The sequence below is a fragment of the Crocodylus siamensis genome, chromosome 10 (assembly GCF_052110815.1).
Source record: "Crocodylus siamensis isolate JL-2025a chromosome 10, ASM5211081v1, whole genome shotgun sequence".
NCBI classification, from domain to species: domain Eukaryota; kingdom Metazoa; phylum Chordata; order Crocodylia; family Crocodylidae; genus Crocodylus; species Crocodylus siamensis.
The window spans coordinates 9,151,721-9,167,085 of record NC_143404.1 but is presented as its reverse complement, the minus strand read 5'-3'; positions in this window follow the sequence as shown (position 1 = coordinate 9,167,085).

Here is a 15,365-nt window from a genome sequence, read left to right as displayed (position 1 = left end):
GTTTTTCCTGTTGTTGGTTTGGCTCTTCTTGGCTCACAATCATGGCGCTACCCAGTTGTGAAGGGGATGGCTTGAGCCCTGAGTGACTTGAACCCAGTCTACCCCAGTGAGGTGGAAGAGCCGAGAACGTTCTCCATAGAAACCACGAGCTTTTCTTTTCTGGAGGTCTTTCTTGGGAAGGAACAGCAGCGACTTCTTTGAAAAGAGTGAGTTTTTGGAGCAACACTGCAGTGGAGATGTGTGTGTAATAAAATCCCAGACACCTCCAAACACACAGCTGGCTTTTGTGACTTAATACTAGACTCTAATGCCAGGGTGAGTAAAAGGAAGAGACTAATTTTCCCTAAAACTACAACACCCAGATACTGACACATCTACCCAAAGATGCCATTATATACAGAATCCTTCGTGCCTACTTAGACCAATTGCTGTGGTTTTCAAATATGCAAATGGATGAATATTGTATCATATATTCTGTTGGCTAGTCTTAAAATTATTTGGTCCTGGCTTTTGAAATCAGGATAAATGGGTATTTTCAAACCATCAGCATTGGTGAGAACTTCCAAAATAGGCATGACTCTAGCAAGCTTTCCCAGCCGGGAGCGTTGTGTATGGACTATATCCAAAGCCAGTTGAAATCAAAGGGAATCTTTGCATTGACTTAAATAGGTTTTGAATTGGGCACACTGAGCAGTAGCGTTGGCTCATGGACAGAGTGAAGTTCTTCAGGGTAGGAGCCCCTCTTGTGATCCTTGTCGTCTCCGTTCTCTCTTCTGTAAAATGGGGATAGTATTTCCATTCCTCGTTGAGGTTTAGCAAAGATTAACTTGTTTGCACATGTAAGGCTTATTGACAAAGGTATGCTGGTTTGGGCCCTATGACAATTCATATAACATCCCGCGCTGATCAGAGAAACAGTCTCTCCCCTTCATTAACAAATCCCTGTTTATTCACTATCTGTCTCTCCTGAGAAATCCGGCTACAGGGGAGCCTGTCATTTATGTGAGCTGAATAGCAATTGTTAAAATCCTGCTTTCCACCCACTTGTGCTCCTACTGATGTTGTTCAGCATTCTCCATGTCAGAAACATTGGAAACAGATTTTCTGGGGGTGAAATAAAGAAATATTGAACAGTGCTCAAAAGTCCAAATGACAAAACACTTATTCCTCCCACAGATAACATTTCTGCTTTGGTAGTGAACACCCAGGTTTCCTTGAAACCTCTATTATCGAGTTTTTCTAATGATGTTTGCTTTAGGATTCTGGTGGCTTCAGGCTTTTTGGAATTATATTTAAGCTTTCTTAGCTTTCAGCACCATTAAACATATTTTGAAAACATATTAGAGGGCATACGAAAGCTTGGATACAGCCAAAATTTAGGTTTGAAGAAAAAAAAAAGATGAAAGGAGGGGGGAAAAAGATTTTTAAAAATATAATTGAAACAGAAATGTTTTTGCTACATTTAAAAATATATATTTTCAGTAAAATAGGTTGCTTTTCCATTTGCCTTGACAGGCCTGTGAATTCAAACACATCAGCATTATTTTAATAGAAGAGAAAAAAAGGGAGTGAAACTGACCAGAAGCCAAGGTGAAATTGAGCAGTAATTTCATGGGCAAAGCTGAGAGAAACGCAGAAAGTGAACCAATAATGCAAGTACTTGTTAGAGCCTGTTGACATTTCTCGAGCAGAAACAGGGGTTTTGATGTAAAATGCCTTTTTTTCCTTCACAAAAAAGTCTGGCAAAAATTCATTTAATTTGAAATGATGTAATTTGTTAATGAAAAAAATTTACCCCAAATTTTAGGAAAGAATTTTCAAATCCAAGAAATGTTACCTAAATCAGCAACATTATCAATTAGTTCTTTTTTCACTGGGGGAGAGGGACGGGGTGGGGGGAAGGGCAGAGGGAGAGAACAAAAAGGACAAGTTTTGCTCTTTTAAAAATTTTTCCATGGAAAATGTTACCAGTTTAAGATGTCTTTAAAGAGCCATAAGATAAAACATGGAAATAGAGCTGGATTATGCAGAACATGCATTAATGAAAATTAGCTGGAAGCTTTGGCAAGAGTGACAAACAATGTGGTTGCAAGAGTAAATGTATTTCAATGGCAGGAATCGTCAGGTGGTGATTTTACAAATGTCATACCTCAGTTCACTTTCTTAGTACTCAAGGAAGTTTTGGTTCTCAGGAAGACATGCTGTACTGTTAATCTGCGGTTATTTAAGGGTTTGGGTGTAGGCACAGCTAAAGTAGACTGTGCTCACTTCCTGGAGGCGCTGAATCAGAATTGAGGCAGAATGACTTCTTGGGACCTGGTGCTGAGCTGAGACCTAATTTTAGGACAGGTGCACATCAATAAATCACAGCAAGTCTGAGTAGACCTGGACTCTGAGTATTGACTTGTCCTCCCTTAAGAAGCTGCCCTGTCAAATGCCGGACATTTGCTGCTGCTTGGAAGACAGGTAGCAGTCCCAATAGAATAGGGGACAACCGTATTTTTAACAAATCTCATTTGAGTTGAAGATGCACCTAGCCTCTGTCTCCTCTCCATCTTGAAGTGGTGGGAGGTAAGGCAGGACAGCTCAGACTCTACAGTGTTGTGCCATTATCCCATTTTTGGTCACTCTGCCCCCTTGCATGTGAGTTTTTTTTTAAAAAAACAACTTTTTACTTTAAAAATATGAGGTATTACTAGAAACAAAGGTAGTGATTAAAACTATGTAGGAGGTAGGTTGGTCACAGACTTATACCAACTTTATAATTTTGCTAGGTTCATCTTCAGGCTCTTTAAATTGAGTTTCTTTGATGTTTCTCATACCCTGCTGGGTACCTGGGAGCAGAGGAGGAGGCAGGCAGGATGCCATTGTCCAGTCCCATCATGGCTTTTCATTTTCCTCTCTTTTTGTATTTTCAGATTTATATCCCAGCATGGTCATCAGCTCCCTATTTGCTAACCTTGCATATGGCTTAATAAGGCAAATACAATGTGTTCAGCCAAACTCTGTGCGCTACCATCTATGGTGAAAAGGAGTGACTTTCACAGGCCAGAAGAGTAAATTCCATGTTCTACATACCGAAATAATAAAATATAATAGAAATCTACTGCCCCTCCTTGTTTGGGACAGGGATGCAGAAATGCTTACTTATAAATAGGAGAAAATGCACTCACTAGAAAGTAATGAAAGTAGCAATGTGGACTGATATTTTGGGAATAATACATTTCTTTACCTGAAAGAGCCTAGCAGTAGTAATGTTATGCTGAGTGTGCTGGAAAGGCAATGACATTTAAAAATGTTAACTCGCAAGAAGATATGTTAAAAATTGAGCGCTCCGTAGTCATCGTGCCCACGAAAAAGGTAGAAGAGCCAGTAAGCAGCTCTGCATTAGAATAAAATTGAATTATATTAACTTGCCTCGGAAATCTGGCACAGAAGCAGCATTAATCTTAAAAAGCTACACCAAATATAACACAAATAGGACGAGTCAGAAAATCTCAGAGAAATAGGACTAGAAGATATCTGAGGAGGTCACCTACTCTCACCCCCTGCTGAAAGCAGAAATCACCTCTGTTTAAATTATGCCTCTCTCGCTTTAAATTCCAGTGGGGATCACTTTTGAATCACAGTACTGACAGACAGAGTCTTATTTTCACAGATGAACCCACCTACTCTTTGAGTCATTTGCTCATCCACACTACGGTGTTTCTGGGCAGGGCCCAGTATCTATCTAGCCACTGTTGGTTTCTCCTTGTGCAGTCTTGAATGCAAGGAGGTGGGTGGTGGTTGGCTGATCATTATTGCAGGCGCACAGGACAGAGGAGAATTGTTTGAAGGTTTCTTAATCTTGATTTCCAGTAGTTGGACATACAGGTTCCAACATTTTAGCAGGAAGTTCCCAAGAGATCTGCTTTTAAAAATCTCGCTGCATTTCTTGGGCAAAAGCCGGTCAAGACATCTCCATAGCAATCTTAGATTTTTTTTTTTTTTGCTGAAAAGGACACAATCTTAATTTTCATCTGGATTTCAGGAAAGAATTCCCTCTTGGCCTATGAACCTGCCTGCCAAGTTGCAGCCAAGAGGGAATTTCAACTGTAGAGTTGTAAACCCCACTCGATCGGGTAAATAATAAGAACGTAAGAAATGTTCTGCTCCATGTGTTTACACAATAGGGCCTAATGGCTCCAAGGGGGCCTTTAGAATTAATTGGGGGAATAATCTGTGTTTTAAAAAGCCCCTAAATACGGATTTCCCTAATCCGCACTTTGAAAACCGTTTATGTAGAGTTACTTGATCAGCTGCAAGAGCTACAAGGGCATCTGCATCATGGTGCATCTTGTTAGATAATACCCTGCCCTGCCAAAAAGCTGCTTGAGAAAACAAGGGAACTTCATAGGCAGACACTGCTTAGCCTCTCCATAGCCTGGGGGGCATACTGGACACAAACACTAAAGATTAGAGGAACTTGCCTGTCTACAAAAATGTGCATGCACAAACCAATGCTTTCACAAGCGCATCCTGTAGCTGCTTAGGGGGCTGCCTGAGGATATTAGCTGTCGAGCACAAATCCTTATTTCAGCTGGTGCCAATGTGACACTGTGCTTATCCTGGGGAAAATAAATACCTGGGACCTTCATCTGGCACTTTCATAATAAAATAAAACAATCACCATCTCTAACTACTACACCAGCAGTGGGAACAGCTTTAACAATGCAGGAAGCCATCCTTCTCATTCAGAAAAGTTCTCTTTCTGTGAGCAAGCAAGCCAGGGCTAGCTATTCACAGCCTACCATGCTCTGCACAAGCACTGCCCCATTGCATGGACCTGGGTGGTCGTCGTCATCATTTCAAAATGGGAAAATGCCACCCAGTCAGTGTTGTGGATTTACACCCACTTTGGGCCCGTGCAAATGCCTCCCAAGATTCAGGAAAACGATGAATGATGAGTTCCTTACATGCAGAAATAAGTATATCCACCAAAGAAATACAGTCGCTGTGGGAAGGAGGCTTCCAAAACTTCAGTGAAAGGCCAACACAGAACATGTTGTGGAAAAGGAGTGAGGAGGACAGAGTTTGGCCAAAGGACTCGAGCCCATGCCTGGTCTTGTAAAAAGTGCCCTGATATTTTTACAGGGGTGCAGGTTGTAGCCGTGTTGATCTAAGGACATAGGCAGGCAAGGTTCTTTGGGTGAATCTAATAAAAGATATCAGATCCACCCAAACAGCCTTGTCTGCTGATGATATTTTTACAGTCGAGCAACCTCAAGTTTTAAGATCTTGATCCAAAGACCTTCAGACAATATACTTAAGATAATGCTTCTCTCTCTGTGACTTGGTACCATATATATCACAGTACCACTCAATGGAGGCACCTTAAAAAGAGCCTGGTGGGTATGAGAGAGACTATTTCTGTTAGGGCAATCTTCATTCTTTCTTTTTCAGGATATCCAACAAGGCCTGTGTACCTACAAGAATGATTATGAAGATGAAGAGGATTGGGTAGGGCACTGCTGGGGAGTCAGCTGAATGTTGTTGTAGATCTGTTCTTTTTGTGATGTGCACATAGCCACAGTCATTTTTGGAAAGAAAGAAACCTGAAAAGTCCTCAGAAATAGACCTCCCTTCCCCGACATGTATACATAATACCTATATGTTTAATACATAGCAGTTTTAAAACTTTGACCATGCTTACTCCTACATAATATAATTAAAGCCCGCACTACAGGATCTATAGGGATTCTGTTCCTGTGGCCTGCAGTCTGAAAGGGGGGAAAAGGTCCATTCAGCAATGAAGTGGTTAAATCAAAATAACAAGAGTGATTTATCTAGTAGCTTTCTCTGGCTATACTCAAGGGGGGAAAAATCTACCTATTTGTCAAGTCATTGACAATAGCCTATTTCTTGCTTGCTACCCGTATGCTTTATTAAAGAAACACTTGACCTACCTGTCATATCAAACTGCTTCCTTTATCCAAAACAGAATAATATAGACATTTCCCTTAAGGGAATCTTGATGCAAATATATAAGGACAGGTTGCCAATTTGTTGAGCATATTAGGGTACAGAAAACTGTCAGGGGAAACAGCTGTAATACAGACTGTTCTAACAAGCTCATTTTTCTTTTTTTCAGCAGCACTTTTGGTCTCTCTTTAGTTTATATTATACCATTTGTACATTAGGATTTTTATGGACAGCTGTCAGACGCAACTGGCTTTTTCGCTGGGGTGGGGGAGGGAAATCTCGAGCTTCCTTGGCGCATCTCCGATCTATTGTTTAGTCTCTGACAATAGCTGTCACAAATCTTTCATCTGCAAATAGTTACAAACAAAGTTATCAGATGGAAAGCCTGGAACAAGTCTTCGAGTGGCTGGAAGAGAGACTTGGCTGTGATTTGGAAGGCATATACAGATAAATTTTTTCCTGCATAGGCTTTTAAATATATCACAACACTTTCCATGTCCATTTGTCTGCTTGCATGTTTACAGAAGCGACTTGAAATCCGGCACACAAACACTGGCTTGATCAATAGGCCGGCTTTGAAAATGGTATAAAAGGGTCCAATTTAGGCCCTTTATATCACCAAACTGCTGTAATGGCTTCAAGGTGGATGGCAGAAGGGAAATGAGAAGTGCTTCTTAGTCCACGAAGCTGATTTTAATGCATCGCTTTATAATGTACTCAAATCCTGACATAAGAGTTTTACTGCATTGTACAGACCCTAATGTTTTTCAAATTGAGATTTGTGATTTTTAGTGACTTTACACTGAGAGCTCCAGAGAGCAGGAATAGACTCTGCAACTTTACAGTTGTACAGTGGCTTGTGGACAGGGCAGAGACAGCCGTGATGGAATAAAACCCAGATGAAGATGTTAGGCCTAATTTATTTTGGCTGCGGCTCCATTGGAATCAATTAAGTTACCCCCGGGGATTAATGCTGCCACTTTGTTTTTGTTTGCATATAGGACGGGAGATCGTTGGCTCATGCAAGTGACTCAGCAGGACAGATTAAAAGTACAGGCAGCTCCAGAGGTGGTGGAAATGAGTGTGTTTGGGCTGGATGACAGAACCCAGAACTGGTTTGTTCACTACACCGCAAGCCCATCTCCATTTCACGGCTTTGGTTAATGAACTTGTCATCCTAGATTCTTTTATTCTATAAAGCGAGTATTAAAAGGTGATTATTGGATCCTGGACAGAGTAAGGGCCAGGCCTTGCGGTTCCTACTCGGAGCAAATAAAAGGGCAAAAGCTCAAAAAGAACAATTACAAAAACCACAGCCTCGTTCTGCGAAAGGATGTCTGGTTCCCAGAACGCGGTCAGCGCTACGCAGGCTGCCTGAAGAAAATCTGGTAGGAGAGACTGTAAATATTTTATTAGGAAACAAGGAAGGAGCTGAATTCCCCCAGTAGAGTGCAGGGCTCCATTTAGATGCTCCCCATCCCTTTGCATGACCGCAATAAATAAAAAGCTGGATATAAAACTTACTGTCATGCTGACATTCAAACCCTCCCAATGAAATCTTTATTAGGGTCAGAAGTGCTACTGGTAAAACCAATAGATTAACAATTTAGTATGGATCTGATCCTGCAGTACTGATGTTAGTGGCCCAGAAGTACTGACACCCACAGGATCTAGCCCCAGGAATCCTGTATGTGGAGTATTTACCTGGATCAAAAACACCTGTGGTTTACCACTCTGTAATTTAGTTTGCATTATCCATACAAATGAGAGCTGGGTCAGAGCTCGAGAATCCTGGGTCAAGCTTCCTCCAAACCCAGATGTGTTCAGATTGTTTATTATGGTATTTATATTACAGCTGTAGCCATCAGCCCCTGGCAGGGATCAGCAGCTCAGTGTGCTGGGCGCTGTATGAAGTCAAACATACCACGACAAGATCACTCCTGGACCCATGGAAATGTTGCCATTGATTTCAATAGGGTTTTTATTTGGGGAAAGTAGAATTCATTCACGCACTGTTTGCATCATGGGGAAAGGAAGATATGACACCTACTAGTGTCATTATTTCTATATACAGTAATCTGCCAAAAAGGCGGGAGTTTTGCTGGCTTATACAATTTAAGAGAGAGCGGTAGGAAGCTGCACAGTAGCTATCAAGTGGTTCCTGAAGAGGAGGGGAAGAGATCACTAGAAATGCCTTGATTAGGTTTATAATCAGTGATGGAAGCATCAGCCCAGGACATTTATAAAAGCAGGCTGGGCAAAGTGTGAATAAATATTCAACCGGGATAATCGCCGAGAATGAGCGAGATGCCCTGGTTGATAGACATCACGGCTTGTACCTAATAATCTACATAAACATAAGAATCACATGCTTGCTAGCTGATATAGTGGGGTCCATTGTCAGAAACCTGTCCCCCCTTTTGGTGCACAGCTTGCATCTCTAATATATTTAAGGAGTCCAAACCACAGCCACAAGCATGGGGGTGATGGAGAAGGGAAAGGCATTTACCTGATTACAGATCCAACCTGGTGCATGCCTGGAGATATATTTTCAGATTACATATATAATTGGAACTTGGAGCCAAAATTAACCAAGTTTTAATTCCTGCCACTGACAGAGTATTTTGCCTTGGGCAAAGCCCCTAAAAATCTCTTGCCTACATTTCTTAATCTATGAATCACAAAAGTGATATTTGCCATGTTCCCGGGAAGGAGTTGCTCCGATTAATGTGTTAACGGCTCCATACTTGGAAAATGCGAACTAGCCCACAAAGCCCAAATTCTGCAAACACTTGCATGCACTCTCTATTCTACATTACACGTCAGGCTTCCAGATCAGAGGGGAGGAAGACTTGTGTGACTGCAAGGTGCAGGGGACAGGCCACCGTGAGTGCAAACATGAGAAACAATTCCTAACACTGCTGTCCTAGGGAGCTTACATCTCTCTACATAGTGCGATCTTGAGTGAACTTCGACTGTTATTTTTATTCCTTCATGCTGTGAGCTGGTTCGGCCTTCTACAAGGAGTTTTGCTGTGGGGAACTTCCAGTTTATCCCAGTAAAGGAGTTGGGCCACTGTCCTGAGTAAGCAATTGTCAACAAATATCATTATGTACTACGGGACATTGGAACATAAAGTTCACTTGAATATTTCTCTGAAGGAGTCACAGATAAAAGGAAATTTTAAGCCCTTTCTTCTTAAATAATTTTCAGATGCCAGTTGTGTCCCCTAGGCATACAGGTGAGGGTAGGTGGTCAATAGATTCAGTAGTTTTGTCCAACTTAGTGATATTTGTTAAAGCTGGCAGCCTTCTAGCTGAAATTATACAGCTCACTCCACACTTTGATACGTTACTCATTTGGTTTTAATTCTTTCTGCACCATGCGGTCACAGCTTGTTTTAGTTCCTGCTTATTTTTTCGCTGTTTCCAGTTATTTTCCCCTTTTTTCCCCTCGCTGGAGCTTGTGAATTTCAAGGTCAGGCTGGAGTCAAACTTTACCATTTCAGTGATGAAATGCAAGCAGATGTGGCCGTTTCGTATGACATTGTCCACACCCTTCCCGTTGAGTTCTGTTCTGTGGGTGGTGCCTGGCAATACGAAGAAAGTCTGATCGTTTACAGCTCAGGATTTCCATTTCTTAGATTCAGCTTTCAAAGTGAATGCCAGGTCGGCTAATGTTTATCTAGGGACCTTGAATAGGGAAGTGACTCGGGATTGAACAACACCGGGCAATGTAAACGCAGCAGGCATCATCTCTGTTTTTATAACCCTTAGGCCCATCCAAAGCAAGGCGACAAAATTTCGAGTTACCGTTTTCAATGGTTGTGTTTTGCCTCATCGACACTGGGGGTCTAACTTCTTCCGGCTCATTGGGAACACCGGGCAATCTCCGCTAGGAACTCACTGACTCGCATCACAACGTTAGGCGGTGATTCACTCAAGTATGTATGAACTCACCCTTCAGCACCATCATTTTCTGTGACTGCATTCATGTCACTCTGCACATCGCTTTTATGGCTCGCGCTCAGGAAGGAAAACCACCTGGAATACAGTAGGAAGAGCTCGCCCATGCCCCAACTGCTGTGCAAGCATGACGGTGGCCTTCTAAGGGAGGACTCGCTTTGTTTCACACAAAACAGAGAGAGAGGGTACCAGCAAATGCGCATCCATGGGCACCGTTCCTCTTTCTCCGAGTTACATCTCTACTCTCATCTGCTGGCAGTAGACTGATACTATGGATGCAGTTGCAGGAGGAGGGTGCAATCACTGTGAAGTATATTTTTATCATTTGCTCTTCTAATTTTTTTTGTACTGTACCAAAAAAAATTAGGAGAGCAGATGATAAAAATATACTTCACAGTGACTGCACCCTCCTCCTGCAAATGCATCAGTAGAGTGTAGAGTCTAGTGAAGCAGGGAATTAAGCCCTGATCCTCTAAATAGTTACTGCTGGGAAAACTCATTAAAATAGGTATTTCTATTGGCTTCTCTGGGACTACTCACATGGCAAAATCATGTGAGGATAACTGGGCCCTTAAAGTGTGACAGTAAAATTAATGGCATTAGAAATATAATAGCGCCTGCATTTCTAGAAGAAAGTGAAATTTGTGCATGTAGCTAAACTATTGTCATTTTTTTCAGTCCTTTTTTGACCTGATTAGAACAGCCCATGTGACACAAATGCGAAGGTGGGAGTGAGATCAACTCCTACCGCAATACTTATCTCAGACTTGGAACAGAAAATAAAATATGAAAGATTCTTACAAGCTGTGACCAATTTACTACGGCAAATTAGTCTCCCGGTGTACAGATGAGGATTAACAGATATATAAACTCTCGGAGCAGGAGATTATATCTGTCATGGCAAGCAAACGGATACCAGTTCCCTGGTACCCTCTCTTTACTCCTTGTGGAAAACAAAGCAACTCCTAATTTAACTTAAGCAGGCAGATAAGTGAGGGTTACAGCTCTTTACCTTTGCCATAGCGCTGCAAAGTGGGCAGAACATTCTCATGAATCTAGGCCTCAATATATCTAAATGAAACAACTATACATGTCCTGCCTGGTAATAGGATAAGATGAGTTCAATGCAAAATTTCTATGCACTAGTTCACAGTGACAGACCCAGTTATTCCTGCAGCTCATGATCCTTAGATAATTTTCTTTCATGTTTTTGAAAAGTTCACGGTATTATTGTGCATTGGGCCGGTACACAATAGAATCTCACTCATTTACATTCACCACTGGCAGACCCATTCACTATATTTTCTAATGAGTTCTTAGTAACGTGAAACCTCTCTGTAGTTTGTCCTGCTCCTTGTTTTTAATCTGCATTTAATTTGTGCAGGGAACGTGGGCGAGATTGCTGTCTTCATTTGTGAAGGTGAGAATGACCAGGTGAGCCGATCAAGTGAGAATGACTGAATTTCGAAGTACCTTGAAAGTCATTTGGCGCTGGTGAGTTTTCTTTCCCTGCCTTGCATGTACTGGGAGTTACTTGACGGTTATTGGCATGCCACGAAAAGGTTAAAACTAGCCAGCTGATGCAAAATGGCATAATCTACCCCTAGCAAGATTGCAGTCGAACACCCAGACTCTGTTTTTCTGTGCTGCTTTCAATGTTTAGTTCTTTTGGACAAGAGACGATAAAAAACGAGAGCAACTTCTCAAAAATAAAGCCAAACAAATCCAAATTGTATGCCAGGATAACCAGAGGGGAAAGAGTCCATTAAGGTCATAACAAAACCTACCAGTACAGCAGAAAAAATGAAGAGAAAGTTGGAAATATCTCACAAAACCCTAGGAGCTGCATATAGAGCAACAAGCCTCCACTTATACTATGACCATGGTTTTGGTGGGGTTGAGCAAGGAGTGGCCTAAGGTAAAGACATGGAAAGCATGAATTTCGGAGCTGGGCTTGCAAGGTAAGAGCTCTCACAGCCATGGATCAAGCTCAGAGTGGCACGTAACACAAGTGGACTGTACAGTCACATGCACGGCTAATTTACTCACATGCGAACTTGAAGTCTGAAGTGCTCCGTGCTGTTACCTGTGTCATACTTCACATCCCAGACATCGGGAAGGCGGATGCTATATTTCTTCCACACGCGGGAGAGTTAGCCGAAGCCAGTGGGAGTGCGGTGCGCACAGCGGAGTCAGGCTCGCACCCTTATTTTGACTAAAGTCGATCACGTAAAGTCGTGCCGTTCACTTCCCAGCAAAAACGCTCCTCTGCCTCTTGGCCCTGATTTTCCTTTCCAGTGCCTTTGCGTTATGTTGTTTTGTTACCATTAGGATTAATGCAACCCATTTAGCAGGCTCAAAGGATATACTGTTTAACTCTGAGTTCATTACTAGCATACACACAATAGGAGTATTTAGTACGCTGAACTTTGGCAACATCGCTGATTATTAGTAGGGTTTTGTCCCAGGCATCTAGGGTGCTTTGGTGGTCTCCAGATGTGCATTTGTCTTTCCCTCCTTGGTTCTGAGAAACGGTGACCTCTTTCATTTGTCTGCTGAACAAATTTCTCACTTCCTGGAGACCCCAGTTTGATTTGTTTTGATGCTAGCCACGGTAGTACCATTCTGGTTTCCACGTGGCTTTCCAGTGCTGCTCTGAACAGCCACCCATCTCGAGGTATGGAGAAATTTACACTGACATTTGGTTCTGTCTTCCTTCCTTTTTATGGACACGAAGAAAAAAGTGCAATATTTGCCACTGAGAGAAAAATCACATTTTTCCCACTTGCAGTGTGATTGCACGAGCACCCTCCCCGCCTTTTTTTTAAGGTCAGGTCTGTCAAGAACAGGACGGTGTGAATTTCTTCACATATTGCCTCCCCACTCCTGTGATAGCCTTGAATAATTTTTGCTAACTTTACTCAGTGCAATGCTGTACACATGGTAAATATATTATAAGAAACAATTACTGTAACTCTCAGCAAAATTATCGGGAATCTCTAATCTAGAAATAACGCAGTATCAAGATGACACAAAAGCTTGAGCTAGTATTTCTCTCAGGTTTTTTCCCCCACTCCCACCTACTAATGGTTTTGATTCTCATTATTTCTCAAATGCCAAGGGTAAAAACCCTCCAGCCTGCCAATTAATGGCCAATGTATTGATACCACTGCTTCCACCCAGCACTTTTTTCTAGATGTTGAAGCTCTCTGGGAAAAGGCAATTTGTGTGGAGCTGTGTGGCTCAGTTTTCAAGGTTTTCCTCTCATTGAGTAATAGAGAGATAGACTCAGACTTAATTTAATTAGGAAACAGAGCTTTTTATTAGCTGACTTTAAATGCAACTGATTACCATAAATAGGAACCTGGGATCCATGTTAGCAAATCACATTTATCTTCTCACTTCCATTTTATTAACGGTTATTACTATTTTTTTTAAAGTCCGGGAAGAAGGATCTTTGAATTTCCTGAGCTTCTCTGACACATTCAATATTTGTTTGTACATTATTCCAAATGTGAACAGATGAAATATATTTTTGCCGTATTGTATCTGGGACAATTTGATTTTTATGCTGCTTAAGCATAGGGTACATTCAAGACATTGCTTCTGTGGCAAAAAAGAAGACATACCATTTTATTTGTACCAAAACCCATCAACCTGTGTCTTGCTACTGCTGTTTAGCATAACATTCCCTTGATATTGGCCCATTATGTTCTGCTTAACAATTAGTCATAAAATATTTTATTAATAGTATTTTTTCTCCATATATTAGCCACACCGTATTTCAGCCCCTCGTGTACTTTAATTAAATTAGTCTCTCAGTGCCAGGTTGCAGTAGTTCTCTCCTTGCTTTAGGGATTAAGAAGCTGGTCTAATTTTACTCCCACTGAGTTCAACATGGGTATTCACAAATATATTTTCCCGGCTAGGTTGGATTTGCAGAAGCCAAAAGCTTTAGCACACACTGTATACAAGAAAATGCTATATGTTAAAGCAAAAACACCAGAGTGGTAAAGATGCAGGCAAAATTGGCGGAAGAATGTAAATGCTGGGGTTATGGGAGGTATAGAAATAATTAAGGAAGACTAAAGAAAGGAAGGTGGAAGAAACGTGTGTGGGCACATACATTCAGACATGCATGAAACACTAAGAGCAAGTGGCAATTATGTTGAGTTAGAGAAAGTAATAACTGTGAAAAGGTCTGGTTGCTGTATTTGTAATGTATATTTCTGTGTGGGATATTATATTTTAATTTTTTTGCAATGATAATACAAGCTATCACAGTGAAAACAAAGATACATATGAAAGCTTTGAAGAATTGGTGACATGACCAAGGTAACACAAGAAGTCAGTGGCAGAGCCATAAAAATCCCAGTTCTCTTAATCACATTAATCCTTCGCATTATAGTCAATTGTACTAATAAAGATGGATTGTTTTTTGGATCTTGCAGTACCTGCCTCACATCCATCTTGCTGGTCCATAATATACCTTCCGACTTTCTCCAAAACAACTGCTTAAACAAGGAAGAAAGACACTCTCGAAGCCCATCTATGAAAGCACTGCTTTTCCCTTCAGATCCCTTCAAAAGATCCACTTTTTCCATGGAGGTAGATGAGAATCTGGCTACCTACTCACTTAAATGGGAGTACTTCACAGAGCATATGAATTGCCAGCTTAAGTCACTACATAACCCAAACTGCCCCTTGAGATGTTTGAGTAAATGCAGTACCAGAAAATACAAAAGGAGGGTCCTAGTGTCTATATTCATAATCCAGAAAAACACGATGAGACCCACAGTAGCATAATCCCAGGGGGTAATTTTTTCCACAACTCCATATATTTTGGTTTCTTGAGATGCATAAAAGGAAAAATAGCTGCAATGAGTTTTCTTTGGATCCAAAATTAACATGCTGGAAAAATTAAGGGAGTCAGATACTTCACTTTGCAAAATTTTGAAACATTTTTTGTTGCCACAAAGCAAACGCTTGTAGAGAGAACAATTATAGTGGAGACAAACATCCCATCAAGTCAATTTTAGTTTTATTTTTGTGAACAGACTGATTTTTGGCCTATCATTACAATGACGATTATGAAAAATCCTTCCAGTTTTCTACCTTTCTTGTATGGAACTGTTTTGAAAGGTAGATTTGGTACATTATTTGTGGTGCCACAAAACTAGCCTTTCAGCAAATCTGCTGTTTTTACAAAGTTTGACGCAAAGCAGATGGGATGGAAGATGGGCAAATGTACACAGGAAGAAAACTGCTTATGACTAATAAGGAAACATTATGTAAACATTGTTTTAATACAACTGCAGAAACAGCTTTGAGGTAGTCACCCTCCTACTTGGATATATGTGTTTCATGAGCTGTACTGAACGCTGATCTTTTGCTCCGGTAACATGCATGTAATAATAAAAGTGAAGAATGGTGACTGCC